Consider the following 12,940-nt stretch of genomic DNA (forward strand, 5'->3'; position numbering starts at 1 on the left):
ATTGTCGCATCAAATTTGTGCCCAACTCCATCAGGTGGCGTGACGCTCCACACATCGCCAACTGTCAGAAGAGGGATTTACACTGTGAACAGATTACATCTTAATTCAATTTGGATCAACAAAAAACAACCTTTATCTTAACAAACCTACTTCTATAGACTTAATTCAATAGGAGTGAAAGTAAATGTAATAATCCATAGCTAACACTTCTTGGTGTCAGAAGTGGGATCAGACATCTCAGATTGTCGCATCAAATTTGTGCCCATCTCCATCAGGTGGCGTGACTCTCCATGCATCGTCAGCTGTCAGAAGAGGGATTTACAAGGTGAGAAGATTACATCTTAACTCAATTAAGATCAACAATAAACAACCTTTATCTTAACAAGCCTACTTCTATAGAAAGAGTGAAGGTAAATGTCAAATCCTACCAAACACTCTTTTGGATTAGACATCTCAGACTGTTGCATCAAATTTGTTCCCGTCTCCATTAAAGTGGAGTGACTCTCCGCACATCGCTAACTGTCAGAAGAGGGATTTATAAGGTGAGAAGATTACAAAAAAACAACCTTAATCTTAACAAACCTAATTCTATAGAACAAGTGAAAGTAAATGTAAAAATTCATAGCTAAACACTTCTTGGTGTCAGAAGTGGGATCAGACATCTCAGATTGTCGCATCAAATTTGTTCCCATCTCCATCAGGTGCAGTGACGCGCCACACATCGCCAGCTGTCAGAAGAGGGATTTACAAGGTGAGAAGATTACATCTTAACTCAATTTGTATCCACAAAAGGAGCTGCACAAAGCTGGAGTGGGAGTGGTACCTGGCGTGGTTGACACCCCTCTGTATCAGGGACTCGTAGGCTGAGGGGAAACCCAGGGTCTACCCTAACCCTTCATCAAGTAACCATCTGCAGATTGGGAGGAGAACTGAACACATCAGTAGTTTACAATATTAATTCTCCTTATTTTGATTCACATTATAAAACTTAAAGATCAGGAAAGAAACAGTCCAAGTTCATATCCTCCCACATCCACTTATTACAAAATAGCTTCGTCTTTCTAAAATTAATCAAATTTTGTTGTAATGCCAATTTTTTTAGGATTAATCAAGCTGTAGCATGCAAGGCCTTAAACTCTTTCAGAGAGTCTTACCGGTGAAGAAACATGCTAGCCTGTTGGTGCCAGTGTATAACAACTTTGCGTTTGCAATGAGTATGCAAGCTAAGGGTCTTTTTGCTTAGCAAACTGGACTAGTTGGCAGTGTGTTGACATGAGAGTAATCGGCGGTTAAGCCCTACAGGAAATGGGCCCACCTTGTGAAAGCCGCAATCGGGCTTCCGCAGCTCATTGGCTTGTTCCCCTGTCATCATTACATTGCAAGAACGCGCTTCAAACCGTCAGGTCATTTCATAGGCCATGTGCGATCAATCAATGCTGATACTTAACGACGTTATCCTCCGATTAATACATACTTATGAATGGCTAGTCCAACACTGGGCTTGTTTGTACTTAAAATGATGCATTTTTCGCACTGATTCTAAATCTGCCTAAATCAAGTAATGATTCTTAACTTTTTCAAAACTGTTTGCAAACATCTTCTTGCATCCATGTTATCAACTATAGCAAATAAAGGGTTAAAAGCAATCAACTGGTGTTTGTCATGGGACAAGAATGTGAAGCTTACGTAGCAAAATATTGTATGTAATAAATAAAATGTACATAGCATTACAATATCACTGTCAGTATGTCAGTACACAACAAGATGATGACGATTCTCACGACACACAGATCTAGTCAACTATGCGTCCATACGATGACAAATTTTGAATGAAATATATCACAATGAATTTAGTGACTGAATGAAATGAAAAGTGTTTGGGAGACTTTACAACAGTTGCTCAACACTATCATCCCAAACATTAGGAGTAGAGTTAGTTTTTAGGGTTAGGATTAGGGGTATGTTTAGATTTTAGGTTTAGGATTAGTGCTAGGCTTGGGTTTATAGGATTGAGGCTAGCAGGAAGGTTAGGATAGGATATTTAGATTAGGATTGTTGTTATGGTTGAAAGGGGCAACCAATACTCAAAAGCTGGTCTGAAACTTAACTTGATAAAACCATGGCAGTTGCACATATGGATTCAGGTGTAGCGTTGTAAGGGGTCTTGGGGTCCAGGACTCCTTGATTTGGCAGGTCCCTGTGATTTGGAACCCTTAATTATGTACGTCTGTGTAGAATTAGATGCCTGGAACCCTTTATTTGCCAATTTGGACCCCTGGACTCAGCAGGCCAACGTGTGCCAAGATAGTAGGACTACCTAGGATTAGGTGTTAGGGTTAGGATTAGGGGTAGGAGCATGGTTAGGTTTGGGGTTTAGGATTAGGGCTATAATTTTGCTCACATACCTTAAGTTTGGTAGTGACGTCATGTGCATATTTTGCTAGATGCAGTATCGAATTGTGTGCTTTAATTTCATTGCGTACATACAATGGCGGCTTATTGGCACATTTCTGGCGCAACCGCCAAAAAGCATTGACATCACTACTGAACTTGAACCAAACCAAATATTAGGCTGTTTTAGGGTAAGGATTAAAGCTAACATTAAGATTGGGATAGGATATTAAGGTTGGGATTAGGATTAAGGTTCAAAGAGGCTACCACTGTTCTAAAGTTATGTAGTATTGCATAGCATGGTACATAGGTCCCAATACAATGACAAATTTCTAAACATATTGCTATGAAAGAAAAAATATTTTCAGTATTACAGGCTCACAGTATTGTGCACCAATATGATTATTCAATGCATTGAAATGATGATGACGATTTTATAAATATATTTATTTTGTGAAAAGGGAATAATCAAATTTGAAATCAATTACACATAACAAATTATGATTTTGTTGAAGTTGAAATTAGAAAATCATATAGCGTGTAGAAGCCAATTCATCAGTGTGTCCATCCTCCACGCCTGACAAAATTCTCCAACCTTTGACTTTGTGAATACCGAGTTGAATCAATAAGGTGCGTCAATATTCCATGACTGTCAAAATTCTCAAACTTTTGACTTTGCTAATACCGGGTTCAATTTAGAGTCACCCCAAAGACCACAACAAAAGAACCTGGTGCCATCTTTATCCTTTTAACTACCACATAAAAATTCTTTTGCTCAAAGCAAAGTCTGGGTTACCAAAAATGAGTGCAAAATTTGGTAGACAGTTTGACACTACATGCCCAAATTCAGGAAAATTGACAAACTTGAAACACATTTACTACTTGTTTTGGCGGGAACAGCCTGTTTATCCATAAGGTCATTAGTCAAAATGGTTAAAGGGGCATTTCATGATCCACAGCCTCATCCCACCACTTTTCTCAGAAAGTTGAGATTTTTATACCACTGGAAACCTCCAGCTACATAATGTATGTACAGAAAATTTCTTGCAGATTAATTCATTTAGCAAAAATATGACTTACATTACGTATATACCAGAACAAAATTACAACACAGTGGCCTATGGAGCAGCGTAATCACACATAATCATGCATAACTCGCAAGTTACGCAAAATCAGAATCAACTGAAATTTTGGGGATAAGCTTTTTTGTGGATATCTACTGAAAAATGTCATAAAAAGAGAATCATGACATACTCCTTAAAAGTTAGGGTTTAGGACATTTTAGGTTAAGGTTAGTATTAGTTTGGGGTTGGGGATAAGATTAAGGTCGAGTTCTGATTAGAATGAGGGCTATCTTTATGTTTAGGGTTAAGATTAGGCCAAAAACAATGCGTGGCAACTTTGAGACTAAGGTTTTAATTTGAAGGTGGCCTTACCTTATTCTAAACACTCCATTTTCCTTGCCCTTTCCATAGTTGCTGATCAATAGAAATAAACCTGTTTTTATGACCATGCTGATCTGTGTGTGGATAACAACCTGTTGTCACCAGTCTTGTCATCATTCATTGTAAAGCAGTTCAAACCGATTAAATTCTATACAAACAATGTTTTATCGTATAGTACAGGTCACTTGAAACTATTCAACCATACCATGCATGTGCAGAGACTCTACCAGCGTAAGTGGACCGGATTTGACACAGGTCATCGACACACACAAATGCCCGCCTAATATTATGCACGTACACATGTGCACCCACATGTGCAATTTCTGATGAAAAGTAAAATATAAATAAACAATAATCGTTTGTGTGGGCATCACTAATACAGTCATGCAACCCAGTTCCAAGCTCAAGGTTGATAATATGGCAACCCTGATGTTATATGCATTTTGGCAAATAAATAAAAATGATTGGATCGTATGTATCGCGTATATTAATGAGGTTATGAGTATGCCTTGACTTTAACAATTTACAAAATGTTCAGTGATCCCCCCATCATGAGACCCATGTCATTTTCCTCCAAAATGGACTCAAACTCGCTGTATCTGGCAACATTGGCTAAAGTCACGTTCACAATCAATAAGATTATGATACCGTTAAAGTGTCAATTTTTGCAGCATACTTATTTTCATGCTTTTTGCCTTCAAAGCAGCACCATGAACAGCAAAAATAACAATGCACAAAAATATGTTCCTTTCAGGTCAATGTAAGGAAGCATAAAATTCCTTGATTTCAAAACATGCGAAACTGTTGAAAATTGCCCAAGTGCACAAAATTTGTTTTGCGAAAACTTAAAATAAAAACAGTTTGGGAGTGGGAAATCCCTGGCAGGCAATTCAAATTGCACAATCGGTTACACTTGACTAATTAACCGTAAGTAAAAACTTGTGGCTTTTCAAGGACAATGTACCCTTCTCGAACTTTTTTTTACCTTTCACTTTTTCATTCAATACTCTTGCTGAACTATTATGTAAATAATCAACTAAAACAAACTAAATTTTAATTGTATGATAATTGTATTAATTACTTATTTCTTTAGGCCACCTTAATCAAATCCAGAGTCTCAAAGCTTGTGAGAAATTGTGGACATACTCGGTTCTGAGTGTGTCCACAAGTTGCGATGGGCCCATGTACCTAAATACCACTGAGCAGCTTTCTTCAGCTTGGCTGGGAAATCCTTCATTCAATGAGAGCTTTGAAAGCATTGTGGCTGCAGTAGGCACAGCAAGCTGCAGCTTGGCTGGTGAAGGCTGCACACACTGGTAAATAGGTTTGGATCCTAAAATATCACAGAAATATTCTTGTTTGGAGGTGCTGCAAATGCACCTCAACATTACACAACCCCCAAAACACACACCCCACAGTACACACACATACTGACATAATATGTCCCACTAGCCATTCGTTTCACATTTTTACTGGGTTACAACAAGGAAAGGGTGGAGTACAAGTGTTGACGAGAATTTCTGGCAGAGCTTGTCAATTTATTTTTGGTCAAAACACACCTGACGTCAGCAAAAATCAAAGTAAGATGTTTGACAGGTAGAGCCAGGATGGTCCTGGTCATGGGGAGGCACAGGTGCATGTGAGACCATACCAATGGCCTATCAAGAAGTGAATATCACTGGTGACCACACCTAAACTTTGCTGGTTGCCATCACAGCAGTTCCTACTCTCAACACTGACCATGACGTGGACATTTAATGACGTGGACCATTAATGTTTGTGCTTTTTGCGCTCGACACAGCTACTGCGATAATAGTTATGCCGAATGTGGAAGCTACTTGGATGCGAACGAACTGGAATTTGTGAAATTTATTCACACTTTCAGGATGATAAACCAAAAGCAAACCATGACAGTTGGGCATTGGAGCCAAATGCCATGATGAATAAATTTATTTGTGTTGTCGTACCGTATTGTTCCTAATCAACGCCCGAAAGCGTGAAATTTTGCAAAAGGGGGTGTTTATTAGAACAAAATATTCAATGAATAAATGTTAAAAATCAGGCTTTAAAACAAAATACTACTCGTTTCCAGTTTCAAGTTCAAGATGGCGGTGAACTGGATAGAAATTGAGGTTTTGTCCATTTCGTGTTAATCAGAAATAAAACTACATGTAATGTCACTTTTAAGCTTACTCACATAATATGGCATGGAAATCTCTGTATTTTGGTCACTTTTTCATTGAAGAAAAAATAGTGGGCATTTATTACAGCAGGGTGTTTATTAGGAACAGTATGGTATGTGCCTAATTATGCTGCACACAATATAAATACTTACCAAAAAAAAAAGAACGCACCGCTCAAAGAAACAATGAGGATGAGTTTCATATGCTGTTTGTCGCAAAGAGTGGCCAATGCAAATATATCAGTGTAATCGGATACTATGTAAGATCTGCAAGTAACAATTCAAAAGAACAATTAAACAGATAATTAGCTTGTGAACTTTGAACAACATTCTGGTTCATTTATAAACAGCTCCGTTACAAAACACATAGCTCTAAATCAATTAGTTGACCTTTGACATAGCAATATTGATTATGGTATCAATAACTGGTGTTTCATGTTACTTTTACTCAGCAAGGTAAAACGTACTCTGTACTTTGAGCCTTGTAAACATGGGGGTTTTACAGAACAATAAAATAAACAAAGTTGCAGATAGAGATCATTGCACTTTACAATGGGCTATATATTTCAGTTGAAATCCACACAAAAACATAACTTTAAAACTTCCATACAGGCAGTGTGAATGTCAATTAAATGGGGTTACCTGAAAGGGTGACTCCATTTGATATCTATGCCCCCTTAGTGGGAAAAATGTCATGTCTTCCATAGAGGGTACATGTACATGTATTACGGATTTCAAATGAAATAGCCCAATGATCTAAATTACACTTTCCAGAAAGCTGCTGACCACTTTGGCTCAAGAGGCTTGTGCATTTGTATGAGCTTGGAACGGTCCATGGTTTTCCACGGATTAGCATACATGTGTTCCTCACGGACCAACCTGGGTAAACAAACAAACAAACAAACAAACAAGACACATCTAACAAACCATTCAGGGACACAGCCTGCTGACCACTTTAGCCCAAGACACATCTAACAAACCATTCAGGGACACAGCCTGCTGACCACTTGGGCCCAAGACACATCTAACAAACCATTCAGGGACACAGCCTGCTGACCACTTTGGCCCAAGACACATCTAACAAACCATTCAGGGACACAGCCTGCTGACCACTTTGGCCCAAAACACATCTAACAAACCATTCAGGGACACAGCCTGCTGACCACTTTGGCCCAAGACACATCTAACAAACCATTCAGGGACACAGCCTGCTGACCCCTTTGGCCCAAGACACATCTAACAAACCATTCAGGGACACAGCCTGCTGACCACTTTGGCCCAAGACACATCTAACAAACCATTCAGGGACACAGCCTGCTGACCACTTTGGCCCAAGACACATCTAACAAACCATTCAGGGACACAGCCTGCTGACCACTTTGGCCCAAGACACATCTAACAAACCATTCAGGGACACAGCCTGCTGACCACTTTAGCCCAAGACACATCTAACAAACCATTCAGGGACACAGCCTGCTGACCACTTGGGCCCAAGACACATCTAACAAACCATTCAGGGACACAGCCTGCTGACCACTTTGACCCAAGACACATCTAACAAACCATTCAGGGACACAGCCTGCTGACCACTTTGGCTCAAGACACATCTAACAAACCATTCAGGGACACAGCCTGCTGACCACTTTGGCCCAAGACACATCTAACAAACCATTCAGGGACACAGCCTGCTGACCACTTGGGCCCAAGACACATCTAACAAACCATTCAGGGACACAGCCTGCTGACCACTTTGGCCCAAGACACATCTAACAAACCATTCAGGGACACTGCCTGCTGACCACTTTGGCCCAAGACACATCTAACAAACCATTCAGGGACACAGCCTGCTGACCACTTTAGCCCAAGACACATCTAACAAACCATTCAGGGACACAGCCTGCTGACCACTTTGGCTCAAGACACATCTAACAAACCATTCAGGGACACAGCCTGCTGACCACTTTGGCTCAAGACACATCTAACAAACCATTCAGGGACACAGCCTGCTGACCACTTTGGCCCAAGACACATCTAACAAACCATTCAGGGACACAGCCTGCTGACCACTTGGGCCCAAGACACATCTAACAAACCATTCAGGGACACAGCCTGCTGACCACTTTGGCCCAAGACACATCTAACAAACCATTCAGGGACACTGCCTGCTGACCACTTTGGCCCAAGACACATCTAACAAACCATTCAGGGACACAGCCTGCTGACCACTTTAGCCCAAGACACATCTAACAAACCATTCAGGGACACAGCCTGCTGACCACTTTGGCCCAAGACACATCTAACAAACCATTCAGGGACACAGCCTGCTGACCACTTTGGCCCAAGACACATCTAACAAACCATTCAGGGACACAGCCTGCTGACCACTTGGGCCCAAGACACATCTAACAAACCATTCAGGGACACAGCCTGCTGACCACTTGGGCCCAAGACACATCTAACAAACCATTCAGGGACACAGCCTGCTGACCACTTGGGCCCAAGACACATCTAACAAACCATTCAGGGACACAGCCTGTTGACCACTTTGGCCCAAGACACATCTAACAAACCATTCAGGGACACAGCCTGCTGACCACTTTGGCCCAAGACACATCTAACAAACCATTCAGGGACACAGCCTGCTGACCACTTTGGCCCAAGACACATCTAACAAACCATTCAGGGACACAGCCTGCTGACCACTTTGGCCCAAGACATATCTAACAAACCATTCAGGGACACAGCCTGCTGACCACTTTGGCCCAAGACACATCTAACAAACCATTCAGGGACACAGCCTGCTGACCACTTTGGCCCAAGACACATCTAACAAACCATTCAGGGACACAGCCTGCTGACCACTTTGGCCCAAGACACATCTAACAAACCATTCAGGGACACAGCCTGCTGACCACTTTGGCCCAAGACACATCTAACAAACCATTCAGGGACACAGCCTGCTGACCACTTTGACCCAAGACACATCTAACAAACCATTCAGGGACACAGCCTGCTGACCACTTTGGCCCAAGACACATCTAACAAACCATTCAGGGACACAGCCTGTTGACCACTTTGGCCCAAGACACATCTAACAAACCATTCAGGGACACAGCCTGCTGACCACTTTGGCTCAAGACACATCTAACAAACCATTCAGGGACACAGCCTGCTGACCACTTTGGCTCAAGACACATCTAACAAACCATTCAGGGACACAGCCTGCTGACCACTTTGGCCCAAGACACATCTAACAAACCATTCAGGGACACAGCCTGCTGACCACTTTGGCTCAAGACACATCTAACAAACCATTCAGGGACACAGCCTGCTGACCACTTTGGCCCAAGACACATCTAACAAACCATTCAGGGACACAGCCTGCTGACCACTTTGGCTCAAGACACATCTAACAAACCATTCAGGGACACAGCCTGCTGACCACTTTGGCCCAAGACACATCTAACAAACCATTCAGGGACACAGCCTGCTGACCACTTTAGCCCAAGACACATCTAACAAACCATTCAGGGACACAGCCTGCTGACCACTTTGGCCCAAGACACATCTAACAAACCATTCAGGGACACAGCCTGCTGACCACTTTGGCCCAAGACACATCTAACAAACCATTCAGGGACACAGCCTACTAACCACTTTGGCCCAAGACACATCTAACAAACCATTCAGGGACACAGCTCAATACATGTGAAAAATCTTAATCAGCCTAGCATTAACCATGGCAGCCAGGATCAACTCCTGGTATTTTACCATAGATTGGTACAGTTTAATAGTCTTACAAACCCAAGTTTCAAACTAGCTGCATTTTACCTTGAAAACAAGTGTGCATTCTACCGTAAATATTGGGATATTCCAGTTGAAATCCATTCACCCTCTATGGAAGACATGACCTTCATCTCCCACACAGGGAGTGCAGCTTTCAAGTAAGAGTCACCCAATCAGGTAACCCCATTTGAAATTCACACCCCCTGTGTGAAAGATCAAAGTCATGTCTTGCATAGGGGTGTATGGATTTCAACTGGAAGAGCCCATTCCAAGGCAAGTAAAATATAAAAAAAGTGTCCTAAATAAAGTAGGCTAATCAATGCTCAACCTGTAACCCACAACAAAGCAATGACAAAGCACATTTTTAACAATAGAAATGTCAAAATAATAGTTCACTAGAAAAACCATTTATGCATTGAGAGAAATGATGGTAATTAGATTTCATATTTGATGTGACACAAAGTATTCACTTAAGTTTCTCCAATTTATATTTTAAATGGGTTTGTGAGATTAGGCGACCAAAATAAACCCTGTAATAGGTCTGACCAACCCAGATTTTACATTTTGGTGATTTTTTCTTAGCTTTATGAAATTAAAACAATTGTTTTTGGGCCAAAGAACTGATTTTGACAGGAGTGTCATACAAGCTTCAAAATAAGCAGGCACCCAGGAGCCATTTACCTAATGGTCATAACATTTTGGCTCATGGTCCACACCAAAATCATATGAACTAGGCTCTACATTTTTTTTAATAGAGCCTGGTGTTAAAGCAGGTTTTGTATTTAAAATGTGTACAATGACTCTTAGCTCTTTGGTTCCTGGTTCACTTAGGGATTCAATCATTTTTCACCGTTGTTCATCACCGATTAACAACGATGCGTCCGCGTCGTATGAGCTAAAGCTGCCCTCGCGAAGTAAACCACGCAGACGCGCCGGACGCGAGTTGTTAATCGGTGATGAACAACGGTGAAGAATGATTGAATCCCTTTCAACAACGAAACAAGCTAAAGATGTCTAATAATTCTTTCATTCGGAATGTCAATTTGTCATTGCCACTCAACCTTACAAGAAGATTGCGGTATTTCTCTGTTGATATCGGCAATAAAACTAAAGAATAAAGCGGTAATATTTAGCTGCTACCGCCAACATAAGAGTGTTCATGTTTACGCATACGTTCCAGGCATGATGAATTTTACGCGCTCATGCGTAACACGTATACGCGTAACCTTGCGTTCGCGTGTACGCTACTGGATTCATCACGGATTAACAACGGTTGGCTCCTGTACAAAGGTATATGAAGAGTTGTTGAAAAGATAATCACAGGACCAGGAGCTACTTTTTGCAAATGTGTGGCTCCTGGTCCAGATCTGCTTATTTTGCATCCACATGACCACATGGTCTAAAATACAGACTGAACCTCAGGGCTGGGTTTGAATCCTCTGAGTTTAATCCTAATTGTCAGGGAGTTGAGCCCCCACCCCATGACTTGATTTGTTAACACAACCCCTTTAAAAGAAGATTTCACACCCCAGAGTGTGGTCTTTGCAGGGAGTTAGGGGTTAAGCCCCACCCCCATGACTTGATTTGTTAACACAACCCCTTTAAAAGAAGATTTCACACCCCAGAGTGTGGTCTTTGCAGGGAGTTAGGGGGTTAAGCCCCACCCCCATGACTTGATTTGTTAACACAACCCCTTTAAAAGAAGATTTCACACCCCAGAGTGTGGTCTTTGCAGGGAGTTAGGGGTTAAGCCCCACCCCCATGACTTGATTTGTTAACACAACCCCTTTAAAAGAAGATTTCACACCCCAGAGTGTGGTCTTTGCAGGGAGTTAGGGGGTTGAGCCCACACCCCCATGACTTGATTTAACACAATCCCCTTCAAAAGAAGATTTCATACCCCAGAGTGTGGTCTTTGCAGGGAGTTAGGGGGTTAAGCCCCACCCCCATGAGTTGATTTGTTAACTCAACCCCAATAAAAGAAGATTTCCCACCCCAGAGTGTGGTCTTTGCAGGGAGTTGGGGGTTGAGCCCACTCCCCCATGAGTTGGATTTGTTAACGCAACCCCCTTCAAAAGAAGATTTCACACCTCCAAAAACCACCCACCCCAAAGAAAATGTTACCCCCCCCCCCCTCCCTATTGTAAAAATCAAAATTGGCCCAGTAAACAAAACATTTATTTTGGGCAAAAATAGCACAAAATTGACCATTATTATTGGTAAAAACAAATTTTTACCTTAATTTTGAAAATAGTGTACAATTGAAAAAAGTATCACAGCTACACAGGACCAAAATGCTGCCCACCGGGAATTGATACGACACTGAACTGTAAAATACTTGGACCCCAAAAGGATCTGTACAGACCACACCTACAATTCAGGAAAAAAAGGTTGGCACACTTTGTCTGTCTTTTGGTATATCTCTGCCCCGCTCCCCCAATTCAATGTTGGACCAAGCCATGTTGTCAACAGGTCCGTGAGACCCTCCAACATTGAAAGATGGGGAGTGGGGAAGGGTGAGATATAGGGGGGAGTCTGTACTTCACATATGGGCTATTTCATTATAAATGACACGTTCACAAAAATGGCTTTTATCATATCTGGTTGATATAATTAGGGTGATAATGCAGTGTTATTAACTTAATTCTAAGTATGCCACAAACTACAAGCTACATGAGCATTTTACAGAATTCTGTCTATTTTTTGTATAAAAAAATTGCCAAAAGGTACATTTTTAACCCAATTTTGGAGTCCCATTTCATTTTGCCCATGTATTCTGAATAAATTCTTTGAAAAATTAGGTACATTCTATGGCAATGTGCTTGTTGCAATGAAAATATGATATGTGTGGAACATCATGCAAGTTGAATGGTGAAAATTGGTGCAAAAATGTTAAAATTCCGTAGATTCTTGCAAAATTGGCATTTTGCGTTAAATAAAAAAATGAGTGTCCTCTCCAATTCATGCCTCCATTTTTGTTAACATTAAAGAGGAAATATAAACCCTTACCCTACCTGTATAATCTGTGTTATATTACCAATTGATGGGACAGGGCACTGATTGAGGAATTCATTTATTTTACATACAGTAGACCACTTGTTCTTGATACCACAGTTCCGCGTTAAAAATTTGTCCT

General features: G+C 41.2%; 1 protein-coding gene across 2 annotated transcripts in view; it reads right to left on the reverse strand.

The window, feature by feature from the left end:
• Window positions 1-12,940, reverse strand: part of LOC140145862 (kelch-like ECH-associated protein 1) — an 87,030-nt gene that overhangs the window by 49,028 nt on the left and 25,062 nt on the right. For both annotated transcript variants that reach the window (XM_072167551.1, XM_072167550.1), the window contains exon 3: window positions 6,172-6,285. The gene's annotated coding sequence lies outside the window, so the exon portion shown is untranslated. The remainder of the gene's footprint in view (window positions 1-6,171; window positions 6,286-12,940) is intronic.

The sequence above is a fragment of the Amphiura filiformis genome, chromosome 2, assembly GCF_039555335.1.
Source record: "Amphiura filiformis chromosome 2, Afil_fr2py, whole genome shotgun sequence".
Classification (NCBI taxonomy): Eukaryota; Metazoa; Echinodermata; class Ophiuroidea; order Amphilepidida; family Amphiuridae; genus Amphiura; species Amphiura filiformis.